Source organism: Grammomys surdaster, unplaced genomic scaffold, assembly GCF_004785775.1.
Source record: "Grammomys surdaster isolate TR1022 unplaced genomic scaffold, NIH_TR_1.0 367, whole genome shotgun sequence".
In the NCBI taxonomy this organism is placed as follows: Eukaryota; Metazoa; Chordata; class Mammalia; order Rodentia; family Muridae; genus Grammomys; species Grammomys surdaster.
Window position 1 is genome coordinate 992,377 of NW_021604786.1, and position 26,782 is coordinate 1,019,158.

The following is a 26,782-nucleotide window of genomic DNA, read 5'->3' on the forward strand; positions in this document are numbered from 1 at the left end:
TTATATTTATATTTATATTTATATTTATATTTATATTTATATTTATATTTAATGCAGTGATTACAAAATCACTGCATTAAAAAAAATTGAATATAAGACCATGTTAATTTACCTGCTCCTTCAACTAACTTGCTTTTATTTTCGAGTAAGAGCTTTGTTCCACATAACATGGCAAGCACATTGACATGGGTGGTCCAGGCATTTTCCTGCTTCTATTTTCTCATGACCTTGTGATGGGCACTGAGATGTGTGACAATATTTGTCTCTATCTTTCCGAGGAAGGACACTGGACATCTTCTCTTTTCGTGGCAATGCATCTGGAGTTTAATCAGGTTTATTAAACTCTGAAAGTCTGGACTCCTCTGATTCACTTGAGTGACTTTGAGTAATTTTGTTTTCTGCTGAGGACCAGTTTCAGTCGTTTCGGGGTTCTTGAGAATTGGGAGGATTGGATCAGCAAGAGATCAGAGTCTCAGGCAAGGATCCAGGTGAAAGCTCATAGGTGATAAGCTTCGTTTATAGATAATTGCAGTTTCTCTCCCTCTTAGGTTCTCTCTCTCTCTCTCTCTCTCTCTCTCTCTCTCTCTCTCTCTCTCTCTCTCACTTTCTCTCTGAGTTCATTCAAGTCTTTAATTGGTTACAAACCTCTTTGTTATACAATAATGCATAAGCAAAAGCAAGGGCTTCATTATTTTCCTCAAGCACATTGTTTTCTCTGAAAAACCCCATGTAACTATGTCACCAGAAAGCATGGTGTACAAACAAAGTCACAGAGCAGCACTGGCTGCTCAAAGTCACAGTGCAGCACTGGCTGCTCTCCCAGAGGTCCTGAGTTCAATTCCCAGCAACCACACAGTGGCTCACAACCACCTGTAATGGGATCTGATGCCCTCTTCGGGTGTGTCTGAAGACAGGTATAGTGCACTCATATAGATAAAATAAATAAATCTTAAAAAAAAAAAAACTCCAAAATCACAGGTCATCTGGGTATGAACTTGTGCTTACATTAGCAGGAGAACAGAAAAGTGCTAAACAAGTCAGGATAATGTTAATATTTTTAACTTGTCTTAAATTTGCAACATCTGTTTATCAAACTCATCCAAATGTCTCTTTGTGCAATGCTTTTCAACATCTTCTCCATATGCAAATGTTAATTCATCTTGCAGCTTCCCTCAGGACTTCCTCATAAGCCTGACTTCTATCTCTTAGAACTTGCACCCTAATTTTCTTAGGCAGGCAATCCCAGGGTGCCAAATCAGCAGGTTCTAATCTTTCCAGGAAGGTCAGTTCACTAATCCAATGGCCCACCTCACAGGATCCAAACTCTTTTACCCATTCTTGATCTGTGTTTTATCATACCAATATCTTCCGATTTTCCCCAGCAATATTTCTGATTCAAACTTTCTATTAGTAGAGATCTCCCCTCACAGGGGTCCTCACCATTGCTCACTGATCCAGTAGACCCAGCTATTTCTTCCTCTCTCTTGTCCCTTGTGTTTTCTATAGACATCCCTGTCCTTAGTGACCCTGGCCCAGTGTTCCTTTTTCTTGAGATCTTCAATTTTCTTAACTACTGAAACTTTAGGTTTCTCTAAAACATTTCCTGCTTCAAATATTTCCTGGTACAATTTAATCATCATGAGTTGGCTAAGATTTCCCAGAGAACAATTAAGACAGTCATCCTCCACATCCAAAACCTCTGGTCCTGTTATGCCTGGGTTGATTGCTTGAATGGCCAGGGCCAAAGCTGTTTGATCCTAATACACATCAGAGCCATGTTCTTCTCTAATAATGCCCTCAATCCCCTTCCAGGAAATTTTTACCACAGTTATATTTGAGGACAAATATGGTATAGAAAAGGACAAAATAGACAAGCATACAAGAAAGAGCAATGCCATCTGTATACTAGCAAGCCAGAGATACTCAGGTTGCGCGAGCTCCCACAGCCGAAACTGTGACATGCCGCAGTATTCGCGACTATGTCGCACCTGATAGTTTTCCTTTTTCCTCTAAGGGATTTAGTTTGAAGGCTTACTTTTTTCCCTTTGAAATTAGCACAGAGATCATTTTTCCCCACTCGATTCCACCTTATAATAAATTACTCAAGAATCATCAGTGTTGCCGCTTTTTATCTTTTAGTATTTTGTCTATTGGGTTCTTCTATCCCTCACTCTTGCAACCTTTATCTCACTCTAATCCCTTCCACACACACACACATACCCAACACTAGGTAAGAGAGAAAGAATATTAGAGGAGAAAGGGGGCGGAGACCTCTTTCAGCCACCAAAATAGATCACTTCCTATGGATTATGGGCATTGCGTTTCTTGGGGCCAGTCTTGTTCATCCTAGAGCAACACTGTGGTACCTAATGTATTCCTAACTCTTGAAAGAAAAAGCTGAAACATAGACTCAAGTTACTGTAACTATGCCAGAAGTTGTAAGATCATCGGGACAGTAACTATTAAACATAGTCTATCTATCTATCTATCTATCTATCTATCTATCTATCTATCTATCCAGCAATCTATCATCTACTTATCTATCATTTATCTACTGACCTATCATCTATCTACCTATGAATATATCTATCTATCTTTTATCTATCATCATCATCTATCAAAAAATTATGGCAGTTCAAGAGTAAAGCGCACACATATGACATTCATATATTCAACAATCTTTTTCAGAACAAAATTGTTCCGAAAATTTAGCATGAAACTGGTATGACATTGGCCTGTTTGCAGCACATTTAACATGTACATGGAAAGCCTCAATGCTAACTGAAACATGAAAAAGTTCCAAGCTTTTTCCTTAAGTTCTCAACTGAGTTGGATGAAAAGGAGGCTGTGGTGTTACGTGGACTCTCAACTGCACACAGAAAATAAAATAAATATTTTCTTTTAAAGAAAACATAGATTTCTCATATATTCTTATGCTCCTTCCATTAAGTTTGCACAGGATTTCATGATTTCAGAAACATTCACTTAGAAAAAAGAGTGAACGTAGTGAATGCCTGCAATGGACACCAGAAGGTAGCTATGTTCTCTGAATTCATGGCCTTTTCTCCCAAAATCAGCAGGAGTTTAATTGCATGTGAATCGAGAGAAACAACAGCAGTGTTTTTTCTCCTTCATAACTTTCTCCTATCAACTGAGTGTCAGAAACCCAATCTGCTTCCGGACAGTGAAAAAGTTCAGTTTTTAAGCAAGCACCCAGCTGAGGCGATGCAGTGCCATTCTTCCTTCCCGTTGTCTTTCACACCTGGAGTCTTGGCATTTCACACAGGCATCTCCTAATGCAGTTTAATATCACATGTTAAGGGTTTTTTTTTTCCTGGCAGAAATAAAACCTTAGCCATAGGGAAGCAAGTATTATTTCTACATTGTCAGTGGGTATACTTGGATGGATGGGTCGGGCTCAAAGACATACCAGTTGTACTGAAAGTACATTCTTGCAAATATCCTGCTGCTAGCTTTTGAGACTCGAGTCAACTTTAAATGATGCTATAAACTCAGTGCTACTAGAACTCTCTTCCTATGAAGGGAAATTATCAGGTTCTGAATGTTGTCAAATAAAGAGAATCATGTATATTTTAGGTTAAATGTGATTGTTGTTAGTGTACAAAGCAATGAGCATCCTTAGGACATTTGGATAATGAGTATAAAGAACTCATGCATGATATTTGCATAGTGAGTGTAATTTACTCATTATACAGCTCCTCTTCCCCCTTGGTACCTCCCCTTCCACTTTTCTTTTACTACCCCTAAATAATTTATGATAAACTTTCATATTTTATATACAAAGTCATCTATTGTTTGTTTTAAAGATTTACTTATTTTTACATGTATGGCTGTTTCGCTGACATGTACATCTATGAACCATATATGTGCCTGGTGCCCACAGGGGCCTCAAGAGAGAATCACATCCACTGATGGTGGGGTAACAGACAATTGAGCGCTGCCTTGTGGGTGCTAGGAGCCAAAATTGAGTCCTCAGGGAGAACAGCTAATGCTGTTAACCACTGAGACATCTCTCCATTCCCCAAATTATCAATTTAAGGTCTATCTACCTATATACCTATCAACTATCTTTATCCCTCTCCTCCATCTACCCTTACTTCTCCCTATCTACGTACCATCTAACTATCTAATCGAAGTTCTGAATCCTAGAGAAAATGAGATGTTTGTATTTCGTTCGTTCTTATTACCTCTGGTATTCTTCCAACCTTGTTTAGACATCTCCTCCCATATTCAGCCCCTCCTACTTTAGTGTCAATATTTGCCATTCTATGTTTACTTTATTTTGTTCAGTATGAAGCCCACCTGTTCTGCCATCTCCTTCCAACAACGTAGTTCTGTTCTTCTTGGGCACCAAATAAACCTTTACATGTATACATATAAATGTGGTATATGTATATCACATTTCCTGGCTCATGGGAACCTATACATTGGCTTCTGTGAATAGTGCTATAGGTATCTCTGTGCTATGTTTGGCATCCTTTGAGCGGATCTCCAGGGCAGGCATACTTGGATCATATGATACTTATTTGCAGTTTGCTGAGGAACCTGAGTGCTACAGAAATGTCCCCTTTCCCTACATATCCAGCATTTGATTTCGTTTCTTCTTCTTTATATTAATTTATTTACTTATTCAGTTTACATCCTAATATCACCCTGCCCCACCCTATCCTCCGAGTACCCTGTTACACGGATCCTTTCCCCCATTTCCTCCTCTGTTTCTCCTCTGAGAGGTGGAGTCATCACTGGGTATCATCTACCCCATCCCCAGTACACTGTAGGAGTAGGTACAGCCTCTCCCACTGAGGTCAGACAAGGCAGCCCAGTTAGGGGATTGGGATGCATGGGCAGGCAACAGATTCAGGCACAGCCCCTGCTCCAGTTGTTGGTGGACCCACATGAAGACCAAGCTGCACATCTGCTATATATATGTGGGGGACCTATGTCTAGCCCATGCTCTCACTTTGGTTTGTGGTTAGTTTCTGTAGCCTCCCAAAAGTCAAGCTCTTTTGTTCTTGTGGATTCTCTTTCCTCTTCAGGTCATTCAATGGCCAAGAAACAAAGAAATATTCAATGTCCTCAGTTATCAGGGAAACACAAATAAAAACAACTCTGAGATTCCACCTTACCCCCATCAGAATGGCTAAGATCAAAAACTCAAAGGATAGCACATGCTGATGAGGATATAGAGCAAGGGGAACACTCCTCCACGGCTAGTGAGAGTGAAAACATGTACAATGACTCTGGAAATCAACTTGGCAGTTTCTCAATAAATTGGGAATAGTTCTACCTCAAGACCCCAGCTATACCACTCCTGGGCATGTACACAAATGATATCCCACTATACCACAAGGACACTTGCTCAATTATGTTCATAGCAGCTTTATTTGTAATAGCCAGAAACTGGAAACAACCTAGATGTCCCTCACCTGAAGAATGAATAAAGAAAATGTGGTTAATTTACACAATAGAATACTACTCAGCTACTAAAAACAAGGACATCATGAATTTTGCAAGCAACTGGATGGAACTAGAAAATACCATCTTGAGTGAGATAACCAAGATCCAAAAGGATATGTATGCTATGTACTCACTGATAAGTGAATATTAGCCATAAACAGGATAACCACACTATCATCCATTTCTTTTTTGATAAGGGTATTCTGTTGGGGTGAGACAGAATCTCAAAACAATTTTGAACTTCTATTTCCATGAAGGCTGAGGATACAGAACACTTTTCATATATTTACTAACCATTTAGATTTCTTCTTCTTTTGAATTCTGTTCATTTCCCCAATTATTGAATGAGTGACTTGTTTTCTGTTGTCTAATTTTTTTTTAATTTTCTCTGTATTCTGGATATTACCCTATAGCCAGGTGTGCTGTTGGCAGACCTTTTTAAAAGGTATGGGCTTATTCATGAACTAAAATGTCCTTGCTGTGTAGGGCTCTGCCAATCTTCTGTGCATCATTTCAAATTGAACTTTACATACCCATTTTACTTCACTTTATTTGGATAAATACAGAAGAACTGAAACCATCTTTGCTAATATGCATACATAGATATGAATTATTGACAAAGTTACAAACTGGCCAGCAAGCTGACTGAAATGGCAATATTCTAATTTCCAAACTGAACTGAATAGGGTTGATGAAATTATGAGAGTAGAGAAAAATCATTGGTCTCGTTTTATGACAGAGTATGCCTGCCCTTGTTCCGTATTTAATTTTCTAGTTTTATTTCTTCTTTTGACTCAGAAATACTTACATATGGGTGAATAAAGCCATGTTGCACAATTCACAGTGAAAATATTATGTTTTTGTTTCATTATTATAGGTGATTGGTCTTTATGTTTGTCTAGCACTTGACTAACAAACCTCTGCCACTTGAAAAGCATGCCATTAGATTATCACAAAGCTCCCTTATTCCTTTAACTGTAAGAATAACCCGGCAGTTTAATGAACTCTGAATTGAGCATACATGTAATCCAATCACTGCTAAAGAAAAGTGTTCCTGGCATATGTATTGCTTCTTCACAGGCAATGTTATAGGTTAGAAATGTGAATGGGTGATTCAAATACAACAGAAGGAACCATTCAAATGTGTCTATAGTGATAACTCCTCTTTGAATTCTGCTGCCTACAACACAGCATTTGACAAAACCCTATTTATAGGGGTATTTGTACTATGTGAGTCACTCTGCATTCTTGCTGTCAAAGAGAACTTATATATTTTTTTCATTCAACAGAAGTGACTGTAAAAGAAGAAATAATAGATATAAATATTAGCACCCTCCAATCATACAACAGTCACTATGATGGAGGACATTATTTTATCCAAAAATATCTAACATCTGACTCACAGTCCCAAGTGCCTTCCCATGTGTTTCCATCACTTTTGGTTTAAGACGTTCTTCTAGATCAGCAGTTCTCAACCTGTGGGTCATGACCCATTCAGTGATCAAAGGACCCTTTCACAGGGGTCACATAACAGATATCCTGCGTATTAGATATTTACCTTACGATTCAAAATTAGTCATGAGGTAGCAACAAAATAATTCTATGGTTGGAGGTCACCATAACGAGGGATTATAACAAAGGGTCTGAACATTTGGAAGGTTGAGAACCACTATTCTAGAGTGTCTCCTAGTATGAGTGGTTGGCCACATAATTTGGGGTAAAACCAAAATAACAATTACAGAATTGTTTATTTGCTGTTTTCTTTAATCTTAAGAGTATGTGTTACTCTTACTGAAGACCAGGGTTCAGTCTCCAGCATCTACAAGGTGGCTCCTACCCATCAGTAACTGCAGTCCCCAGGAATCTGTCACCCTCTTCTGACCTATGTGTGCATGCACATGGTACAGAAACAGGCATGCAGACAAACACTCGTGCACATTAAATGGAAATTTAAAAGTAGTTTGAAAGTAGTTAAAAGCTGTACTTTCATGCTCTTATAGATGTATTATTCTTCAGTGTTTAACCTAGTTATTTATTTCCAAACGAAACTTACTTTTTTCTTCAAGAATTTATCTTCTATACTTGATTTATCTCTCACCCTCATTTCCAACTAAATGTTTTTACTCTCTAAAATCATTTTTAATTTTAATTGGACTTACATGAAAAGATGGCTCCCAGAATAGTCAACCATCTGTAGGATATACATCTATAATACAGCAGGAAGGTACTTACAGAATTATTTAAATAATTGATCTTTAAAATATGATTTAGATTCCGTGGCTGGAAAGATGTTCAACAGTTAACAGCCTGGGCTGTTTTTTTTAGAAGATTGGAATTCAGCTCCCAGCAACGACATCACAGCCTTCTGTAACTCCAATTTCAGAGGTTCTGACACCTTTCTTTTGTCTCTGTGGTCACTGAACACACAGAATGTACTTCCATTCAGGAAAAACACTCATACACATGAAATAAACAGATATATAAGTCTTAAAAGGAAAAATATATATGTGTATATGTATGCATTTTATACTCATACAGAGACAGACAGACAGACAGACAGACAGACAGACAGACAGGCAATTCTTGTCTCTATAATTCAGTAAAATGTGATCTCTACCTTACCATCTGGAAACACATTTGAAATTTAGCTGAGACTGAACTAAAATATCTTAAGAAAATGAAGGAAGGTAATAAGTCAAACATAAGTAGTAAGGTTTTCCAGGACAAACATTTATTACCATAAATTATAAACATATAATCATGTGTGTAAGTGTACAGTACTTTAAAAGTAAGAGTTAACTAAAGTTATAAACTGATTTATTAATAAAATTGTGACTAAATATTAATTAATATTGATTAGATTATGACATCCAAGTAAGTATGTTATTAAAAATATTTCTTCTGGAGTAATGAGATGGCAGTAGAGCCATTGCAGAGTAATTGAGGTTTACAGACAAACCATCAGACACGTTATAGCATCATGATTGCACACAGCAATCAAAAACTGAAAGCTAAGCTCTCTCCTCAACTATTGTGCAGGGGACCAAACCTTAGTTTTCCTTAGCACTTTTTAGTTATTTCTTTGGTTTAGTCTGACAAAATGACCTGTCAAAAAAACTAATTAAAGTATTTTCCCTTAGTGACTACACGTAACTCGGCTACTTCATCATTAGTATGCTTCTGGCGTGGTCTTTCTTACTCTATTAATCTTAACACAGTAATACAGATGTAACCCTGAGTTGTTTTAAAGAATGAAAGACATAATACGAATAAAATGTTTACAGCCATTGGTTGGAGCCAACACATGTGTGGTTTGATTTCCATCATGTATGAACGCTTATGTCACTAACCTTTCTTGTCAATACTTATACCCTGATCAATTCTTTCTGGCCCATCTCTGTCTGGAGAAAATTCTACCCTATTTGTGCTTAGATGATTAGGTCAACCCCGTGGGACAATGCAAACCTTTCCTTACTTGTTTGGCTAGCATATCTCATTCATAGGGTTTGGTAACTAGGCTATGGAAACATTAGGGAATATCATAATGTCTACCATGCCAATCTTGGTAACATTTCATTTATCACTAATTCCTCTTAGCAGCCTTCTCCCCCCCCCCCCAGGTCATGTCAATCTATACTACTGCAACTTTAAGGGGCTGGGGGAACATTTACTTCTGTCACTTGACTGGCACCATTCATCTTGTTCTTCTCATTCTTTCTCAAACTTATAGCTTTTTGTTGTTGTTGTTTTTGTTGTTGTTGTTTTCCAATCTCAGAGTTCAAAAGTCTCATTGAACTACTCATAGTATGGGCTGGCATGGCAGGGCTGCTGGGTACTCTACAGTATCCATACTGTCTATTTCTCTAATATAATCTACTATAAAAAATCAACTGCCAAGTGGCCATGACCCACAGTCTTCATTTTGGTGTCATTACCTTGATACATAGAATGAATGGGATATCAAATGAATATGACTTCTTCTCTGGTAGCATGAATCCCTTTCTGATATTTGTCAGATAGGGAAGGATGCAGGTTTGTGCCTTAGCCCAGACTCCTGCTAAGGGCATGCAATCAACTTTATTTGACTACATCCAGGTCCCAGTGCTTTGCAACTTTGAGAAACCTGTCTCTGTCTTACTTTCTTCCTGTGAAACTATAAAAAATGGCAGCACCTAGACAACACTGTTGTTATCAGGCAAGGTGAAGGATGGGAGACAGGAAAGGAGTGTGGAGACAGATAGAATTTCATTTTCAAAATATGATTCAATGTTTTGGCAAGGTTATGGAAAAAGATTAGTAAGTTTTGGCTTCCTATTTTTCCTCCTTCTTCCTGTCTTACTGAAATCTTTCTTTTCATCCCTCCCTGCTTTTCTGTCTTCATTTTGTGTGACACACTGATTTTGATTTGTTTATTGCCAAAGCACGGGTGGAAGGTTATTTACTGTAGCAACGGCTAGTTTACAGCACTGAAAAATCATCGTAGCCTCAGTATTGAGTATTATTGATGATTATTTCCAATTGTTTTTCCCAGGATATCTTTAGCTAAATCAATAATTGCTTCTCGTCTCTGTCTCTGTCTCTCTGTCTCTCTCTCTGTCTCTCTGTCTCTGTCTCTGTCTCTCTCTCTCTCTCTCTCTCTCTCTCATACACACAAATGCACACAACTTTATTACAAGCCCCATTTTTTTTGTTCCCAGGTCACTTATTTCATTACTGTTCAAAGTCTCTTTTTAAAATCAGTATCATCAGGCTAAACGTCACTAAAAATACACTTAAAGTTAAAGAGCCATGGCCTAATTTTCTGCAACCAGCCACAGCACATTGTGAAGACCCTAGGCTATTTATATTTAGTAAGAGGGGTCCAAGAAATAATTTATTACATGATTCACCTGATCAGGGATTCTAGAGAGGTTGAAAACATCCAGAGCTTTGATGCTATTAGAAGGTAGTTGTGTGGCTACGGTGACATACTATCTACTGGACGGGCTGTATTTGGAAAAATATCAGAATGGTAAAAGGTGAAACTAAGGTCTGGATCTCAGTCAGGACAGCAGGACATTGAATGGTGTCACAGTTGTGTGTGCTCAGAAAGATCTACGGTTCTATAACTCTGAGTTGCTGAATGACTGAGTGCTCTGTGGATGCTGGGAGAAGGCATTTAAATTCATCAGAATACAAAGGCCTAGGGGTGAACAGCACCCTAACCCAGGACAACAACAAGGCTTAGGGGATAGTGCAGAGAATCTTCTGGATGTCAAGGAGTTGCTTTTCTTATGGAATGATTTACAATAATTCATGTCTCTTTATTTAAGAACTATTAACTTCTTGGGTTAAAGAAACATTTGTTATTATATCACAAGGTGTTGTTAAAGCTCTAAGAACATAAGGGAAACACAAGGAACATCTGTTGAATCAATACTGACTATTGTCTTTTCAATTGACTCCATAATGGAGTGTTCATTTACTATGTGTCTTAGTTAGAGTTTCCATTGCTGTGAAGAGACACCATGACCAAGGCAACTCTTACAAAGGATACTATTTAATTGAGGGTGGCTTACAGTTTCAGAGGTTCAGTCCATTATGAGCATGGTAAGAAGCATGGCAGCATCCAGGAAGATAAGTTGCTGGAGGAACTGTGAGTTCTACATCTAGGTCTGAAGGCAGCCAGAAGACTGCCTCTTCCACACTGGGTGGAGATTGAGCATAGGACATCAAAGTCTACCCCCACAGTGACATACTTCTTCCAACAATGTCACACCTACTCTAAAAAGGACACATCTGCTGAAGTGTCACTCCCTGTAAGCCAAGCATTCAAACCACTGCATTGTGTGTGTGTGTGTGTGTGTGTGTGTGTGTGTGTGTGTGTGTGTGTGTATTTATTCTTATGTGTGTACATGACCATCTGTGCATCTGTGTATCTGGACAAAATGAATGATCACATGTGCAGAAGCTAGAGGTTTCTAGCATATTTTTTTCAGACAGTGCCTTACTAATCCTTGAGTTTGCTATCTTGGCTAGACCAGCATCAAGCTCTGGGATTCCTCCTATCTTCATGTAACAGTGAAAGCTTTTACATGACTTACATAGGATCCAACCACAACTCCTCACCTTGCATACCCTGTTCTCCATTGACTCAGCCATGCCCCCAGTGCATCATTTATTCCATGAGAATCTCTCCACCATTCCTCCCTGATTTGTACACACAGTCTCAAACAAGTATTTCAATGCACAGACTCTGAAACTGTTTTCTAAATAATAATTATCACTGAAATTCAAACGGGTCCTAAAGGGCATGCAATCAATTACACCATGTGATTGAAGATTCTAAATGGCAGAGTTGTAAAAGGAATTTCAGCTATACTTCTTTCTACTAACTGCTCTCTGGGATAGTTTCCTTCCATGGTGGGGTTATTGTAGCACACTTTTAGACAGCCAAGGTAATGGCCATAGATGTTATCACCTTGTAGTGAGAAGACAAAAAAAAAAGAACACAGTAGCTTTTCTCTGGGGTCATAATCCTAAGTTCCAGATGCTGACACTAGATGATACACTGCTCTAGTAAATAACTGAACCGATATCTCTCCTTCCCCACACTCCATTGGCAGATGAGGTAGAGCTATATATTGGCAAAGCACCATTGTACCAACGATACTTGATTACTGAGTCCCATCATAGAGTCTGCTCCATCAAGTAAAATATGACAACATCATTGCTTCTTCTAGATCTAAGCAGTCATTTCCACATCCTGCCCATGAGATTATCTGAGAAATAATTTCGAAGATTTAAGAATTTTCATCATGAGACATCAGCTGTCTCAATGCAAGTGCATTAATAACTTCAAGCTCACATGTGCCAAACTCATAAACAATACTTTTCTTCTTCATTGAATATTTTATGTTTAAAGGTTAGCTTACCTTCAGAGGGAAAATGCTTGAGTTAAAGGGTGGACCCTTTCAGGACTAGTCACAACAGTGACTGTGATTATTGGCTGTGGGATGTACAAAAGCCATTTCTATGACATTTAAAGAAAATGGTCTCCGAATGACCTTGCAGTGGGGAAAAACAAGTCAGGATGAAAAGCTTTCTTCTTTAAGGTGTTTTAACCCACTCACACCTCACCTGCAAAATGTACAGTTTGTGGTTTCAATCTCCTGGTATTTTAAGAGATACTGAACACATCAGAGTAAACGAAGGCACAAAAGGTCAACTTGCAGTCTCAAGAGCAGAGGGAGGTGTAACCACTCAGAAATATGCATCAACTACTTTTCAGCAACTCGATTCATCTGCTCCCCCAAATAACCTAAATTACTCTGACCCAAAACAATCATCAAGTTTAATCAATTGGGAAAAAGAAATCCATCAAAGCAGTTGGGAAAAGTGATGGTTCTTCTGCCCAGAAACCAGATGGTACCTTGATAGGGGGACATGGACTTGGGCCATGCATAAGTGTCAGATGAATTTGATATCTTGCTCAGTAACCAGTGGCCCTGATGTAGGGAGATAAACAAAAGGACAGTGTGATTTCTCTCACTTACCCCTAGAGCAATGGCTTTTATAGTGTTTTATATAATTTTCTCAAGAGTCATGTAGCCAAATAGAAAGCCTGGGAGTTAAAATCAAACAATGAAACCCCTAACACTTATTTGATTATCATAGCTGCCAATCACTGCACTGCAGTTCAAAGGTTAAGTGCACAGGTATAACATTCATTTGGCCAGGTGCTTTGAATTGTGCCCTTACAGAGTTCAGATTATTCACCAATTACAGGAAGATTGGCTGGGTTTGAGCAGTAACAATACTTAGAAAATCATGTCTCTAACTCTCTTTTGACCTGATCTATTTTCTTGATGTTATCTTTTGGAGACTTATGCAATGGGCAGTAACTAGCTAAAGTATGATATTTCAATGCATATATACACATACAATGTGTGATATTCACTTCAGGGTAGTTAATGACCATACCTGATATCTTGAAAGTTTATCATGTGGAGCTTGAGAACATTTAGATCTTTGTCTGGATCTTTAGAAAAGTGCAGTAAGTTATTTTTCATCATTGTTACTCTAGTGTGTGTGTTTGCCAGAGCTTACCTCTCGTCTCTACCTGAAGCTTTTAGTATGCTCACTCCTCTGTCTCATCATGCTCCCAACCCTTTGACAGCCTCAATTCTACTTCACCTTCAGTCACCATGTGACTTGGATTTTGTACACTTCTAGAAGCCCTGTTGTCTAGATAGAGGTCCCATTTTGCAGACCTGTATCTATTCCCACATCATGTTTTGGCTTTAAGAACTTGGGATATGATCGAGAAGCCTAGGGGGAAAAGTCCAACTCATTTACTAAGATAATACAGGGTTCTGTAGAAGCACTTACAGAAAAATTCTTACAAAGGTTGAGTTAAGCTGTTAACAGAGCCATATCAGAGCCTAAAACCAGACAGCAATTGATAGAAATATTGGCATTTGAAAAATGCAAGTACTGAGTGTAAGAGAGGAACCAAACCATTGAAAGAACGAGGAACCCCTATATACAAATGGATAATGAACACAACTGGTATTGGTTTTCAGAAGCATAATGTCAATATCATAAGGCAAATCATAGCTAGAAATTTAAGGAATCAAAATACCCAGTGCTTTAATTGTGAGTAATGTGGTAATTTCCAGAGAAATTGTAAGGTTAGAAGATTCAGACCTCCAAATACTGTGTACATTGGCTTTAGAAAATCTGTTGGGAGCCAACACTGAGCAGAAAGCAGCTATCATCTTTGCAGCCATCTTGAGCCATATACCCTAACAAGAGACTTGTTTTCAACAGCCCACAACAGCTGAGCACACTCTGATAATTATCTTGATATACCCATGATTTCCTTTCAATCAAGGCCAGGCAGTGGTGGCACATGCCTTTAATCCCTTGAGAGACTCAAGGCGAGACTCGAGGCGAGACATGAGGAGAGATATAAAAGGAGAGACTTGAGGAGAGAACAGAGCAGACTCAGCAGACTCTGCCTCATCTCCAGATCAGACTCCCTGTCTTGTCTCCATTCTTCAAGTCTCCGTCTCCACTCTTTCTCTTGCTACACCCTGACCCGCGGACCAGAGCAGCAGAATGGGCTGTTACAGTATCCATAGAAAAGAACAAATAGGTAATGGTTGACATGAGCTACAAAGACTTCCAGGGTACTGTAACTACTGTGGAAAGAGCAAACACTGGTCTAAGGACTGTTGGTCCAAGAGAGACATAAGAGGTAAACATTTGTCATCAAGAAATGAAATGAGGGGCCTGTCAGCTCCAGGCCTTACACCACACAATAGGAGCTGTCTTCCTTTGATCAGCCAGGTGGTATCAATTGGGCAACAACATCAACACTGAGTATTTCTAATCATATACATACTACAGAAGGAAGTCCAGCTTTAGAGCTGGCCACAGATTCCCTTCTTGAATTATCCCCCAAAGTTGAATGTTACAAGTTAATCACTGGTATTTATGGTCCTTTTATCTTGGAAACAGTGAGAATACGCTTGGGAATATGTAGATTAGTTTCTCAAAGATTTATTGGGCATCCAGGTATACTAAATAGGAATAGCAAGGAAGAAATAAAATTTTACCATATGTGAAAAAGCAGATGCAAATTGATGCAGGGGGACAGAATTGCTCAACTGTTTTTTCCTTATATCAAGGGCAAGGCTGCTCCAGTAGAAAGGACGGGGGCTTTTGGGTGTACTGGAAAATAAGTATTCTGACAAACAGTGGTTAATGATCAAAGAGCCAAATTAATGGTACAAATGAATGGTGTTGACATCAAAGGTTTGGAGGATACAGGATGTGATGCTAATATACTTTCCCAAGTGTCTTGGAATCCAGATTGGCCACTTTAAAAGGTTTACACACAACTTACAGAAACTTGTAAATTATCACAAATAAGACAAAGTTTCTGATGGATTACCTGTGTGATATCAGAAGGGCAAATAGGGAAGTTGAGACCTTAGGTGGGTGACATAACCATAAACTTATGGAGAATGGATCTTTTACAACAATGAGATACTGTAATTAATATTCCCACAATTCCAGGGATAGCAAATGAGAAAATTAGGGGCTATATAGTAGATGCTCTGGGGAAGGAATTGGTATGTATGATCAAGAACAACCACAAGGTGTGCCCATTGTCCAAACACAGGACATCACAGGGATTGAGTTTCTAAATATATAAAAGGGGCTACTGTTGACATACCAACAGCCTTGCCCCTAAAATGGTTATCAAACCAGCCTCTTTAGCAAAAGCAGTAGCCCATAACAAGAGACAAAGTGCAGGCACCTTAACAACCATCTAAGAGCAGCTGGAGGTTCAACATACATGGGTCTATCATCCATGGAATTCCCCTTCGTTTGTTGTAATAAAGAAAACAGGAAAATGAAAACTAATAATGTATTTAAGAGCAGCAAATAAGATAATTCAATCAATGAATCCTTTATACCCTGGACATCCTTTGTTCCGAGATCATCTCCTATAATGATAACTGATTTAAAAGATTGCTTTTTCACAATACCCTTGCATAAGCAAGATAGGGAAAGGTTTGCTTTTTTAGTACCTACTCTGAACAACAGTGGTCCAGTGAAAAGATGCCATTGGAATGCATTTCCACAGAGAAGGTTAAATTGTTCAATGTTATGTCAAAAGTTTGTGCAACAAGCATTAGAAAGTATCTGTAAGCAATTATCTCAGTTTATCATTTATCATTATATGGATGACATTTTGTTGGCTGATTCTGACAAAGATTCTGTTTTAGAGAATATCCTTAAGTTAACACAAAGAATTCTGCCATGCTCACTTAGCGTTACAGATTGTTCCAGAAAAAAAATACAAAGAGGACATTCATTTAGTTATTTGGGTTATAAAATCAGTCAACAAAAATTTCAATCACAAAGGAAACAAATCCATAGGGAACAATTACAAACTCCTAACCAGTTTCAAAAATTAATGGGAGATATTAACTGGCTGAGGTCTACAACTGGATTAAGTATATATGAGTTAAGTAATTTGTTTCAAACATTACAAAGAGATTCACACTTAAAAGAGTCCAAGATGTTTAGCAGCTGAAGCAGAAAAAGAGTTAACACTTGTAAAACAACTACAAACAGGCATATGTAGATCAAATTGATCCTAATCTTGATTGTATTCTGGTATTTTCACTTCAACTCATTTTCCTACTGGGCTCATTAAGCAAAGGGAAGATAGTATTATCGAATGTATTTTCTTAGCTTATAAACAAAGTAAAAATTGAAGATATATATATATTTCTGAATTAATTATAAAAGGTAGAATAAGAAGATTATGTCAATTGTCAGGAGCAGATCTAGCTGAAATTGTAGTACCTCTTACAAATTTTGAGATTATGTCACTATAGGTAATCAATGAGGATTGGCAAGAGGTTTTGGTAACTACTTGGGTGAAATTAATAACAATAAGGCAAACATTCAGTTTACTTTTAAAAACTAATTGGATTCATTTTATACTTATGCAAATAATATGGGGATGGCAGGTTAAGAGTCAGATAAAATAAGCAAGCTGATCAAAAGTCCATATATATCAGTTCAAAAATCAGAATTGTATGCAATCCTTATGGTATTATTAGGCTATCCTGCATCTCTTAACATAATTACTGATTCTTTACATGCAGAAAGAGTTGTTTTACATATAAATGCTGGTGAGTTTGTACATGGCAACTCAGAATTAACTTTGTTAATTATAGAATTGCAACAGGCTATCAAAAGTAGAAACTATCCATTATATACTACTCATGTTCAGTCTAATACAGGTTTGCTTGGATTATTAGCTCAAGGAAATGATGAAATTGACCAATTACTAATAGGAAATGTGTTAGAAGCCTCTAAATTTTATGAGAAACATCATATTAATGAGAAAGTTTGAAAAAATTTTCCATCACTTGGCAACAAGCCAAAGATATCATAAAAATGTCCTACATATTCTCTATGCAACCAAATTTCATTACCTGCAGCTAGTAACCCTAGGAATACCAAAAGAGATGGCATCTGATAGATAGATGTTTTCCATTTTGAAGAATTTAAAAAGTAAATGTATATATACCATATCATTGACATGTACTCAGTGTTTCAATGGGCAACTGCCTTAAATTCTGAAAAGGCTGATTGTGCAATTATACATTTATCAGAAATAATGACGGTTATGAGCATACCTGCACAAATATAAACTGACAATGCTCCTGCATATGTATCCAGTAAGATGAAGCAATTCTTCGCATATTACAATATAAAGCATGTTACTGATATACCACACAATCCCACAATCCTACAGGACAAGCAATTAGAGAAAGAGCCAATCATACCTTTAAAAAGATGCTTATTTTTAAAAGGGGAGATTTAAAAAAAAAAACAGAGACAGTCTAAATAATGCTTTGTTAACTTTAAATTTTCTTAACATAGGTGAAAAAGGAACAACAGCTTCTGAGAGACACTGGGTTGTCAAAAAAAATGAGGAACTTTGACAACCCATATACTATAAGGATGTGTTGACATTAGAATGGAAACCTGCCACAGTTTTAATATGGGGCACGGTTATGCTTATGTATCTACGGGAAATGAAAATATGGTCCAACAAAATTTATAAAGGTTAGATCTGTCTTATCAGCTGAGATGTGAGTCCTCCAGTCTCAGCTCAGAAATTCTATGATGGCGGACGTGAGCCACCATACCTGGCTCCATTTCTTAAAATCAACAAAACAAAACAACGCAAAACAACAGCAACACAAGAGCCTTTCATCCTATTGCCTCCTGTCTTAGTCTGCCCTTTGCATCATGAGACACATCCCTAAAGGAATAGGGCTAGTGTACAGTGAGGGATGTTACCATCCATGTCTGAGTGGGGCAGGCTCTCGGACTCTTTCCAGAGCCTCAGCAGATTCTGGGCCTTGTGTTTACCTTTTGCACTCCGCTAACTTTCTTCATCCTCTTCAATTGGCCAAAGTATCTCGAGAAAATTGAAAGGCATGTACTGTAGAATTGAAGTGGTTAGGAAATACTTTTTTTTTTTGGAGAAACATGGGTTGTTTTCAAATACAATAATAAAATGATAGCAAAAGTATGGCTGCTATTTCAGAAAAGGCATATTAAAGGGAAAGGGGAGGGGAAAACACACACACAGAAAAAAACCCCAAGATCTCATATCAGACATACAAGTAACACATTTTAAATTGTTCTGTAGAAGTAAATAGACCTGGAGTAAATAGAATTCATCTTAAAGGTTTTTTTTTGGGGGGGGGGGGTTTGGAAATTGTCTAGCACCATTTCACAGGAAAATGAGCTGTAAGAGATACAACACACAATTTATCGCTCTCACTTTTATTTATATTTGGGGTTTTATAGTAGGTACCATCTATTGCTAAAGACAGGAGACTGTCTGTTAGCTTCCGCATTCCCTACAGGAAGGGGCAGATACGTGTTATTATTTATCTCAATTTATATGCAATAGGCCATTCATAAGAACTCACCCTCTCCCTGAAAGACTTAGGAGAAATGTATTATGCTGAGGCAGTTCCTGCCAGCTTGACTTGCAGTCACTCGGAGTTCAGGCAGAAAAAAACATTAGTCAGATAATTACACATTTTGGTAAGGTGCTCACAAAAGAATTCCCAAATACAGAAGCAACAATGTTGTGAATGATGAAGTGTTTTCTGAGTTGGTGTACTTTTTGAAGAATGGTTCTTTTTGTTGTCGTCGTTGTTGTCGTTGTTGTTGTTGTCGTTGTCGTTGTTGTTGTTCTTGTTGTTGAAAGCCAATTTGGCTTTCACCGTAAACTCCATGTCCCACAAAGATCACATTGACTATTAATGTAACATGTAAGATTCTTCTTTTAACGTCACAAACACATGAAAATAAAATATACAGTTAGGTGACTTTTTTTTTTCTCTCAGTACCACGTACTAGAAAATCAGATTCCCAAGAAAAGTACTTTCTACTTTTTAACCTTAAAAATACTTCAATGCCCAATCACTTGGAAAACACTAGAAAGATTTCAGCCTTCAAAAGAACCAGGGTTGCTCCACCCCTTTAGGTCTCTCCTGTCTGAACTGAGGCATCGTGACCTTCTGTAGCAGTGCTGTGCCTTCTAAGATCCAGATTCATAACCACTGGCAATGAGACAATATTAGCCACTAATCTAAATAATAATAATAACGATGATAATAATAATGTCACTAAGCTCTTACTATGTCATTACTGCAGTGCCTGACACTGGAATTAGAACAGTCACATGGATGCATCACATGTTATTTAATATTTTCATGAGGCTGAGGACTACAGGAAATATTGACTGTAATCTTTACCCATGTGATGATATGAAAAACAAATGAGTTTTATTCATAGTCCAAGGCTTTCTCATGCTCTCATGACATTTATACGAATGTCAGAGGTCTGGTGTTCACATTTTCCATTCCGTGGCTGGTCTTTAGCAAGGCTTATATTAAGGAAACATGGTGAAGAAATGCCTCTTTTCAGAGAACCCCTGTTTGTTTACTGCTAACATGCTTTGCTTCATATATTAGCTTCTTCTATCCATGAATACTCCACCAATGCACTAATACCAAGATGCAAGGGGCTAGGGCTGTAGCTCAAAGCCCTGGGATTGATCCATAGCACCATATAAGGAATAGCTGGTGATGCATGCTTGTGATCCATCACGCAAGATGTAGAGAGAGAGGATGAGACATTTAAAGTCAGCTATATAGAGAATCCCAAACCAACCTGGAATACATGAGACATATCTTGTCAGAGCAAAACAAGACATACAGGAAAAGACACATTTATATAAGGATAAATTGATGATTGATAAGAAAGTACTTGTTTTACCTACTACTCCCCAACCCATAATGGCATTATCTAAAGAGATCAAAAGATGATTTAATCACGTCGACTATTAAAAGCTCAGCACACATGCATAAGCATACGCACACAATGCAGTCAAAGCAAATTGAAATCTAAGGCATATTTTTAAGGTTTCTCCTAATAGCTGAAAAATTTCTTATGACATAGACATAAGAAATAATTAAAGAATCCCTGTTCTAGCTTTGTCTCTATTGCTGTAATCAAAGTCGCTGTTCCCAGTTGGTTTTTATTGGTAAATAAAGTTGCTGGGGGCCAATGGCTGAGTGGGACTTTAGGATTTGAGGGTAAGGGGACTGAGGCAGGAAGAAAGAGATATAACTACCAAGCTGGGAAGTAAAAGGACCAGGACCTGGCCTGAGAGGTGCAGAAGAGAGAACATAGCAATCATGTAGGGGATGGGGAAGAGCAGGTGCAGGGGACACCCTAACCGGGCGTAGGGCAGCAATGATTGAATATAGATTTTAGTAATAACTCACGGATATTAGAGGTGAGGTGTTAGCCACGTGGGGGTTTAGAAGTGGTCCAACCATTAAGGTTAAAATATAAGGCTTCATGTATGTGTGTATTTGTGTTTGTGTGTGTATGTGTGTGTGTGTGTGTGTGTGTGTGTGTGTGTCTTTCATTTGGAAACCCAGAACATTGAGGCAGTAGCGAGGTACACAGGGACAGTGGGTCAATTTGAACAGGATTAATTGGCAACTGCAACATAACCTGTCATTCTTCCTTCTTGCATTGCTTACTACAGAAGATGTTTTTACCACCGTCTAATTAAGAGCATTTATGCATTATGTTATTATTATTATTATTATTTATTATTATTATCATTATTGAGGGTGTAGTCATGGGAGATGTGCTTTTAGTTTCCATGTTCTAACATGACTTCATTGATGAGCAACTTTTCAAGGAAATCATGAGATGAAATAGCTCTGGATATCTTCTTTTCCTGTGGTATAGCATTGATTTTCCAAAGTCTGTCTGCTCAGGAAACACTGTTGGTCAGGTAGCCAATGCTACAATTATCATGCCTTTCTTTTTCTGTCTCCTCTATGCTAGGACTGCTAAAAACATTCTTTTTTGTTTGTTTGGTTGGTTTCATTTCATTAATAGAGAATTAAGCTTATGTTTTGGAGACTTTTTTTAACGCTAAAATGTATATTACTAGCATTATCAAGTCAATAGAGAAGTTACATGATCAGACCTATGGAACTGGGCAGAGAGATAAGATATCGCTTATAAATTTTCAATGTTTCAATTCCTTCTTTGAAAATTCCCAGACAGATAGACTCACACATATGTAGGGAGAGCAAATCCTTCAGAAAAAAAAAAAAAAAAAAAGGAGTACCCTGCTGGAGTAGCAAAGAAATGAGCTGACCTCAGATAACCATGCCCTGTAACAGTCATTTGAGACTGGTGCTTTGTGCTAAAGGTGTGAAGAAAAAAAAAAAGAGTGAACAGGAAGATATCCACTGATAGAAACCTGTAATCATGATGAATTGATGGGGACACGAGCTTCCTGGACAAGGACATATCTTTGACAGGCATTTGAATACGTTGAAGGTGTCAGCAGTATTGCATGCACTTTAATATTGGTGACTATGTGTGAGACTTACAATTCCTGCTGGAAACTCCATCCCTCCACACTCTGCTCACCTACAGTGGTGGCTGGCAGAGCAGCTGCTCCAAGGAAAAGACAGAATTGAGGGTTTCCAGCAGAGGGGTGGAGAGGCTGATGAGATGAGAACCTCCTGTAAGGTGTTGGGAACAGGCACTGATTCATGGCAATACTATCGAAGTATTTTAAACTTTTATACAGCAAACAGATATAAGTCATTACCAGCCCATCATTGGAGAGAGATTCACGGCACTACTTCTCGTGGGGGATCAATTGGTGTTCTCTTGCAAGAAACTATTTGACAAGTGTCCATGACAGCCGAATCCTGAAGTGACACTGCTCGACTATATCATCCACCTGAAAGCCTCATACTTGAAGGGTCCCTTCTCCTTGAGGCTGTAGAAAAACTGTAATTTGCTTGTAATCAATATAGCATGGCTAACACAATATTTTCTAGTGTCACTTTAGGACATCGTATATGAAAGAAGTCCCAGGGTAACAGTCCCATGACTGCTGCTTCACCAGGAAAACCAGCTTAGTAGAAGATGATGACAAACATTTCCAGTTGTCCTGGTGATAGCGTTGTTGGACAAATAAAGGTGGCAAAGAAGTACAGATGATATAAACACAGCGAAGTTTTAAATCAATGTGCACAATTTGTAATTGTTGTTTAACAAATAAAGAAAAAAATAAGGAAAAAAATCAACTCCCTTCATCATACAGGATGTGCTTGGCATGCCATTCTTTCCCTGATGAGTCTCCAGATGATGCCATAGACTCTCCAATACCTGGAGACTTTTCCTGTAGGATCCAGTGAGTCAGTATAAGAGTATTGGTCTGAGCTAGCAAATGTGTTTCGATTTTATGCAGTAATGAGACAGAAACAGAATACACATGCATAATTCACTCACTCAGAGGCTGCCTTATAATATAAAATGTGATGCCACAAAATGAGTCATCAAGTGATAAGAATTTAATTCTCACAGCTTTGTAGACTGGAAATCTAAGATCAAGGTGATTGAAAAATTGATTTCACTTGAGGCCTCTTTTCAGATGGCAGAAGCTGGCATCTCTCTGAATGTCACAGGGCTCCTGGTTGTGAACATGTGGAGGGGAAAGCAATCACAAGAGAGGTGGGGGTGGTGAGAGAAGAAGAGTCATATAATTTTTTCTTGTACTTTATGGGTTCCAGACTTCATCTCTAACTTCATCTCACCTAAGTACCTCCAGAAATCCACATCTTCAAATACAGTCACACTGGGAGTTGAATACACAACATCTAGACTTTAAAGAAACACTAATATTCAGCCCACAGAAGAAGCTATGAATTTAAAATACGGTTTAATGTCATAAACTAAATTATGTATTTACCTCAGCATTACGGGGTAAATGACATTGAGGAAACTGAATTTCACCTAAGAAAATTCGAAGCCGATTGATCATTATTTATAAGCACTCAGGGTTTCAGCATGGGAAAGGGGAAGTAGGCAGGAAGTCCAACCCTGGCCAAGAAGCTACTTGAAATTTATAGTTGCTAAGAAAGGAAAATGAGTTTCTTCAATGGAGTGACACTGGACATATCAAATATACTCTAGTACAGGCTGCATGTTCTGTAGTATTCAGCCAAAATAAAACAGACTCCATGGTTTTTGATCCATTTTTATCTGTTTTTACTTTGTAATATTTTCCATTACTTATATATTTATTTACTATATATCCCTATTACAGCTCCCTCTTTCTAGTCCTCCCACAGAGTCCTCCCCATCCTCCCTGTCCTCCTAGGAGAGGGAAGAGGACTCCTGTGGGTATCTAGCCACAATGGCACATCAAGTCTCGTCATTCTCTCCCATTGAGGCCAGACAAAGCAACCCATTAGGGGAACTGATTCCACTGCCAGGCAACAGCTTTAGGGACATCCCCCACTCCAGTTGTTGGGGGACACACATGAAGATCGAGCTACACATCTGCTACATATGTGCTTTGTGTAGACCATGTATGGTCTTTGGTTGGTGATTCAGTCTCCAAACAAAGCCCCCAAGGGTTCAGGTTAGTTGACTTCCTGTGGAGCTCCTATCCCTTTCAGGGTCCTCAATACTTCTCCCAACTCTTCCATAAGAGTCCTGGAGCTCCATTCAAAGATTAGCTGTGGTTTTCTGCATCTGATTCAGGCAGATGCTGGGTGGAGCCTCTTAGAAGACCTTTACGCTAGGCTCCTATCTGAAGCATAACAGAGTATTATTAATAGTGTCAGGGAATGGTGATTGCCCATGGGGTAGGTCTAAAGTTGGGCTGGTTGTTGACTGGCCCTTTCCTCAGTCTCTGCTCTATTTTTGTCCCTGTGTTTCTTGTAGACAGGACAAATTTGAGGTCCAAAGTCTTGGGGACGGGTTGGTGTCCTTATCCCTCCACTGGGCATCATGCCTGGCTGTAGGAGGTGGCCTCTTCAGGTTCCATATCCCCACTGCTGTGGGTCTCAGCTAAGGTCTCCCCATTGATTCCCGGGAGCCTCCCCAATCCCATGGTTTTGGCATGTCCTAGAGACACCCCCAACCTCTGCCAGCTGCAAATTTCCATTCATTCTCCTGGGCATCTGGTGCTCTATACTGCCTCACAACACACCTGATTCCACCCCCATTCCCCTCCCCATTCCCTCTCCCACCAGTTCTCTCCATCCATCTGCCTCCTATGACTATCTTCTTCCCCTTTCTAAATGAGATTCAGCATCCTCACTTGGGCCTTCCTCCTTGTTTAGCTTCTTTGAGTCTGTAGAGTGTAGCGTTGGTATCCTGTATTTTGTGGCTTGTTTTTATTTTTTTCTTAAGGGAAAGAACATGAACTTGAGTGGGTAGGGAAAGGGAGGGTGGAGGTAGGAAAGAATATGATGAAAATATACTATATAAAATTCTCAATGAATAAATAAATACATTTAAAAATCAAAATATCTTCATACACATTTAAAATGCACTTGGGAAAACAGTCGCCTCTACTAAAATTAAATGTTCCCCTTCCTAAAGACAGAGGTCAAATACTGTGATCTATGTCTGCAGCATAGAGTATACTTATTTGTAATAAAAATAAATTTCTTCAGAATTCATTTGTGGTCATTTATTCCAAGACAGTTTTTGGACATTGCAAATCTTTAAACATAAAATCATTTACGTTAAAATGTAGGTGATCTGCAATCAGTTTATCCACAGAAGTTAAGTAGAATATGGGACTAGGGAGAAGAATGGATCTCTTTAAGAAGGGAAAAATAGAATAAATAGTTATGGATGGTTGGGAGGGTACTGGAATGAAAGGATTAAACAGGGAGAGGAAGGATAGAAGAGGCAAAGGAGGGACTAAGGCAAGGGTCATAAAACTATAGGTCATTTAAAGACTCATATGGAAACCTAATATAGTACATGCTTCCCATTTTATATATATATATACATATACACACACACACATACATACACACACACACACACACACACACACACTAAATCAATTGGGACACTCTCATCACCAATGCTATTGGCAAGACTATTGGTGATTCTGCACACACTGATAAGGTCATATTGCTAAATACAACACCTACACAACCTACTGAACAGGAAGTAGAGTTGGTGCCTATCAGGAACCTTTACCCCTATCCTATGGACTGGTATTTATGCTACCAAATGAGAAAGGTAGACACCATCACAACTAAAAACAAACAAACAAACAAACAAAACCTTTAAAAGGGACCTGCCTATAAGATACACTCCCTGGAGGCAATAACACCACGAAGTTTGTGGGAGTAACCAACTAATACCTGATTTGACTTAAGGCCCAGTCCATGAGATACCATAAGCAACAATGATTATGTGACCAAGAACCTGAAACTAGATAGCTCAGGGATCTAGTGTAAAACCAAATACTACTATTCTACTAAGGACATAGCAATGAAATGACTTCTCATGACATTCTGCTATATTTGTGGATCTGTGCCTTCCTCCGCCATTAGAAGTTTTCTACCACCATGAATGCGAATGAATAGAGAGACCCATAGCTAGACAATATGCAGGATGTAAGAAACCTTGGAACACTCAGCACTGAATAGGATGTCTCTATGAAATCCTTCAGAGTTCAGGGAACCCCAGTGAAAAGGAGGCAGTAAAGCGTAAGAGCCAGAGGACATGGAAGGCACCATAGAATCAAGGCGTTCAAACACGACATGGCTGGCACACAAATGAACTCACGGAGACTGTGGTAGCATGGGTGTAGCGAGAATTTTGCTTTCTTAAAAAACCCAGTTATGTTATATTAATATATTTGTGTTTTAATCCTGGGTGTGGGATAAGAGGCTGCTTCACAGCAGGTGATTATGATTTGCCTCGCCCACTAATATGGGCATAATTTTGCTGGCTGCAAAATTCACGGGGACCCTGGAGAGGGTATAAGATGAGAGAGCCCTGAGAGGGCTCGAGGAGGCTGCTGCTTCCCTTGCTCGAGGAGGCTGCTGCTTCCCTTGCTGCTCCTCCTTGCTGTTGCAGTTTGATGAGAGGAAGAAGTTGGAGATATGCTTAAAATGAAGATTAGACTTGCCCCAAGGAACTCAATGTCCCCAGTCAGCAGGAAGTAGTCTAAAGAAGTCTATGTCCTCTTTCCCCTCTAATCTTCTTTCTCTTACCTAGTGTTAGAAGGTTGAAGGGATTAGGATGGAGGAAACATGGAATGAAGAGATATAAGAACTCAATAAAAACTAGGTAAACAAATACACCAACACATGGGTCGGCCAGATGGGGTCCTAGACGT